The following is a 6,024-nucleotide window of genomic DNA, read 5'->3' as shown; positions in this document are numbered from 1 at the left end:
ACTACGAACAGCTGTTTTGTCAATGAACATTTTCAATGAATGAGCATTCTCGTGTGCACGGACCCTTCGATTTATTTATACGTGGGCGATTTAAGTTTATTATGTTTTTATTTTTATTGCTTAGATGGGTGAACGAGCTCACAGCCCACCTGGTGTTAAGTGGTTACTGGAGCCCATAGACATCTACAACGTAAATGCGCCACCCACCTTGAGATATAAGTTCTAAGATCGGCTGCCCCACCCTTCAAGCTGAAACGCTTTATTGCTTCACGGCAGAAATAGGCGGGGTGGTGGTACCTACCCGTGCGGACTCATAAGAGGTCCTACCACCAGTGATTACGCAAATTATAATTTTGCGGGTTTGATTTTTATTACACGATGTTATTCCTTCACCGTGGAAATCAATCGTGAACATTTGTTAAGTACGTATTTCATCAGAAAAATTGGTACTCGCCTGCGGGATTCGAACACCGGTGCATCGCTACATACGAATGCACCGGACGTCTTATCCTTTAGGCCACGACGACTTCCGATCTATTCAACGTCATCCATGACTACCGTGCCTTCGAATAGAAGTACATGTTTCTATTTAATATATTATGTATGTATTTCTTGTCGATGCTCGAATTATGAAAAAAGAAATTGGAGTAACGCGGATATATTTAGTACCGTAAGTTAGACAAACATGATTTTAAGAAACGTAGTAGATGACGCATCGGCTCTAGAAAACAGGTGTGAATTTTGCTCCTGCAAATCGTGCAGTTGTCAATTCTATGTCAAACGTTATTAACTGAAGAGTGAGCCCTCAATAATCCAGAGCCTCAAAAAAATATATCTTTGCAATTAATACACATTTTCCTCGACAAGTCAAGTTCAATAATAATAACGGTCACAATATTATTTTAACTGAGTTTCCTGTTATTTACGAGTATGACGCACTATAATTTTTCCGTCGAAGCTTAGTTAATTCTGTGTCACTCCCATTGTTCTGTTCCTATATTGTTATAATAATTATGTTATATGTATTCTTTTACTGTTATTTGTAGTGAATAATTGTACTTTTATATACCTGTATTATATCACGATATTATGGATATACGACCTACCTATTTAATTGGTTTCAATTTCAACATGAATAGCGCTGATTTTTGGTGCTTTTAGGTACCACAAGCACCGTCACCGTCCGTGAATTAACGCACAGACACAGCCCACTGAGTTTCTCGCCGGATCTTCTCAGTGGGTCGCGTTTCCGATCCGGTGGTAGATTCTGCGAAGCACTGCTCTTGCTAGGGCCAGTGTTGGAAACACTTCCGGTTTGTGCCCCGTGAGCTCACCTACATGTTAAGGTGAAGCTGAAATAGCCTATCAAGGCTATCAGCATAGGTAGGGGAAAAAAACTGACTTTCTTGAGTTTTCGAATACAGTAAATTAGTGCCATGTTCTGTTCCCAACACCATCTATTTCCAAAAGAAAATTCAAATGCCCTAACTATAGTAATAATTTGAATCGCCTATCATCTATGTGATCATAGAAATCCCATTGATTGTGATAATGCAATACCGCTGCATCTAATTGGTCATAATTGTGATCTCGTGGGCTGCAATTATCTAAATTTAACCTCGTTCTAAATAGATCAAACACACAGCAAGCACCATAGTGTGTATTAAGGTAACGCGCTACCATTAAGGTTCCCGTTAAAACAAAATAATAAAATGGAAAATTATATCACGACAGTAGAAATATAAAAAAAAACATGTTTAACATTTTTTCACACCAAATTAATTCATGGGTGTCACAAATATTTTTAATATACGTATTTCGATTCCCAATATATAAAAGTTCGTATTCCGTGATTCCGTGCAGTTATAAAACTTTTTTTTTCCCTACCTATTCGCTGGTAGCCTAAGGGGCTAATCCAGCTACGCCCGGACCGGTAGGTGAGCTCACGGACTCAACCTGAGTGAAATTGCTAACACTAGCCCTAGCAAGTGCAGTGCTTCGCAGAGTCTACGAACGGATCGGAATCGCGACCCGCTGAGAAGATCCGGCGAAAAACTCAGTGGGCTGTCTATGGGCTAGTTCGCTCGTCAAACTCGTCGTCGTAATCGATGAGTTCGACGAGGACGGTGTCCGATACTTGAGGTCTAAACGCACCGAGAGTGAATCCGGGGGATCAAAATATAAATTATTTATAACTACTGATACCATGCACCTCACGCTTTTTTACAATAAAATTATTTTTTCTTACACTATAGTTAATTTAAATTTATTTTTTATTTTTTAGTTGAATTTTCTATAAAAGCGTATTTTTTTTAGTTTTTTTTAAACTATTACATATTTATTTTTCATTTTTTAGTTGAATTTCATTCAATTTTTCATTGAATTTCATTAAAAAAAATAAACAAATAATTTTAATATTGAATTGTCATCGGTCCTTAATAAGTATGCCAAATTTCGAGTTAATCCGACGTTTTGAAGGAGGTCAAAATCATGTTCAAAGATTCCGTTACATACTAACATACATATTATGTACGTCTGAAGCTAATAAAAGCGTTTTAAAAAGAGGATGTCCAGTGCGAGACAATATACTTAAAGTATTTGAGCTAAGTAAGTTTAACAATTGCTGTATATTATATCAGTTCAATTTTCATGGCAAAGCCATTCTCGATATCGAAAATCGAGATATATATTTTAATTTATTTCGTGAACGGTATTGCAATTTATAGCCGTCTGTTACGCGTTTCCGTCATTTGCTTGCTGCGTGTCATGGTATTTTAACAAAGAGAAACGGCCCACGACTTTCTATTGTCAATTTTATAGCCCTTCACAATATCAGAGATTCCGAGTTAATATTTGCGTTTATGAAATATTGGGCAACGTGAACATATAAAACAAATATACATATAGCCATATAGTATAGAGAAGTACAATTTAGTTTTTTTTGTTTATTGCCCTTGTAGGCACTGTCCACCTGATTGATGGTGAGTGGTTACCGCCATTCATGGACGTCAGCAATGCCAGGACTGCTGCTACTTATACTTGAATTATGTCATAAATACTGCTATTCCATATTAATGATAGAATGCTTGAAACCTTCTAGGTACACATACTATCTTATCATTAAGAGTCGGATATGCTATTATGATTATGACTTAAAAGTCTATTAGCTTTTGAAATGGAAACCTCTTTAGTATCGGTGTTATTTGAATCTTGGTGAAACGAAAAGGTGACACTAGAAAGAGACGAAAATAAACGTCCACAGATACTACAGAGTCCACAGAGTCTACAGATACTATTGCGTTACCTATGCTTTTTTATGTTGTTTTTGTTGTGTTATTGAACAGCTAATAATAATATAGTATTTTAAGCTAATTTATTCCTATGTGTGAAAAAGCGTAACTAATGTTTCTGATAATCTATATATTAATACGCGAAGCAAAAACTTTGTACCATTTTTTACTAAAATTCCCCGGACGGAGGAGTTTGGAATTTCCCATACTTATAGAGAACATAAAGAAGGAGTGCAGAATGCAATATTTTTTTAATTATACATAAAAAATACATTAACTCAATAAAATAAAACATTATACACACTACCATGTATTTGACGAACACACACTTATATACTCTTTTGTTTATTATTGAAGTCTGTGATCAAATTGAGAATAGATTAATATTTTTTGTCTATAATACTAGTTGTCTATAGTGTAGCCTTGGCGAAATTTATAATTATAAAAATAAAGTCTTTGACTATTCAACCAATATTAATACGCAGTGAAAAAATCAACACCAACATGTAAGCGTGTATCGTTTCAAATATAACCTCTCCCAATTCTATGTTGTATTCTGCTTGATGAGCTTGTCCTAGATTCCACGTCGTTTGATCTAAGATAACGATTTGTAGAACAACGCACATCTTGAGATATTAGTTATCGTGTTAGACATTTTAATGATTCCATTCAATCTGTTTAGTCTAAAGCCTAACTGCTAATAGTGTTCTTGATTCGTTTATTTTTCATGAACAATTTGAGTCTTAAACAGCAATATAAAATGCGACCGCTATTTGATGAAAACAAATTCCTTTGTGTGCGTTTGATGTAAATACAGTGTCGCCGACTGTTTGAAAACTTTCCCCTAAAGCAATTTCAAAAACCACTAAATTCAAAACAAAACTCCCCAACGACGGACCAAGTATTTATTCATTACAATATAAGTAAAGAAATAAATAATTAGTTAATGACAATAGTTATTTAGTATCTTTAAGTATTTTTCTATATAAAATTTTATCCCTAAAAATATCCCCAAAAAATTTCACCCCCTAAAAAAATCCCTGTATAGATTTTTTCCCCCTAAATTTTGGGCGAAAACCCCGGAGTTGGCATCACTGTGTAAATATGAGAGGTTGTGCAATTGATGTTTTTATTTCGGCGTCCTATTTAAATTGCTCCGGGAAACGTAGCGATGTATTATAGTATCGAGAGTACTAGAACGTTCTCGAATACAACAGTTAAAACAGATATGTAAATTAGACGTAGTTTTACTGTGTTATTACTATTGCTTTCAAATACGAAGGATGCAAAATTCAATTTTTTTAATTTTTTTTATTGCTTAGTGTGGTGTTAAGTGGTTACTGGAGCCCATAGATATCTACAACGTAAATGCGCCACGCACCTTGAAATATAGTTCTAAGGTCTCAGTATAGTCACAACGGCTGCCCCACCCTTCAAACCGAAACGCATTACTGCTTCACGGCAAAAATAGGCGGGGCGGTGGTACCTACCCGTGCGGACTCACAAGAGGTCCTACCACCAGTAATTACGCAAATTATAATTTTGCGGGTTTGATTTTTATTGCACGATGTTATTCCTTCACCGTGGAAGTCAATCGTGAACATTTGTTGAGTACGTATTTCATTAGAAAAATTGGTACCCGCCAGCGGGATTCGAACACCGGTGCATTACTCGATACGAATGCACCGGACATCTTATCCTTTAGGCCACGACGACGTCAAAATGATATCTGCTGATATAAGTTATAGTGCGTCATATTATATCATTCATGTTTGTAGTTTCAATAGTTTGACGACATGTATTTACTATATTCGATTTTGACAGCTGTTACATGATATACCTCAATAAAACTACTGTTTGAAGTTGTGAATGATACAATACACGTTACACAATGCTTTAATTAATGTATCACACCCAAACATGACTAAGGTCATGCCCAAAAATAAAAACGAGTGACATAATATGTGTCCGACGATTAAAATGTTTGTAATGAAGACTATTTATTACCGTATTTAATTAAGTGGTTATTTCATAAAGACAAACGGATTGTGCAGTAAACATGATAGGTACAGTTAGTCTAAACTATTTGACTACTGAATCACTTGACTGCAACAAAAATGTAGATTTTTCTTTATTGCATATTTCATGGAGCCCAGTGGTCGTTAGGAAGAAATTTGATTTAGCATTAAGCCCGTCCGTTGCATAATGTGAAATTGATTACAGAACTTATTTGATTATTCAGAAATATAAAAAAAAAAAAATACGCTACCGACTATTCTCGCTGCGGACACCCACATTGTCTCATCAATCAATCACAATTTAACTATCAGCGTCCATTTCAATTGTGTCAGTGAAGCAGTTTAATAATCAGTACTTGGTGGGTGCACCCTTGAAGTTCACTTTACATAGATAGTATTTAGGTGACTTGATATAATGAAAATCACTTTTATGCTGTAATATCGCATTTGTTTTCTTGTCGGACCCGTCGCTTGCAACGAAGGGTTCGGCGAGTAAACTAACCCATAGACACAGCCCACTAAGTTTCTCGCCGGATCTTCCACTTCGACAAAGCGACACGACACGAGAACCCTCTCATCGTGGGCGCCGGTAACTTCATTCCCGATTCTGCGGAAAGTATGGAAAGCAGTCGACGTCGCCCCAAACACGTCATTTCGGATCCTCCCGATCCACTAACGGTGCTTTTACGACGAACCCGTTGCTTGCGACGAAGGGC

This window comes from Bombyx mandarina, chromosome 25 (genome assembly GCF_030267445.1).
Source record: "Bombyx mandarina strain Sakado chromosome 25, ASM3026744v2".
Taxonomy (NCBI): Eukaryota; Metazoa; Arthropoda; class Insecta; order Lepidoptera; family Bombycidae; genus Bombyx; species Bombyx mandarina.
The sequence above is the reverse complement of the archived record's forward strand: the minus strand, read 5'-3'. Positions refer to the sequence as shown.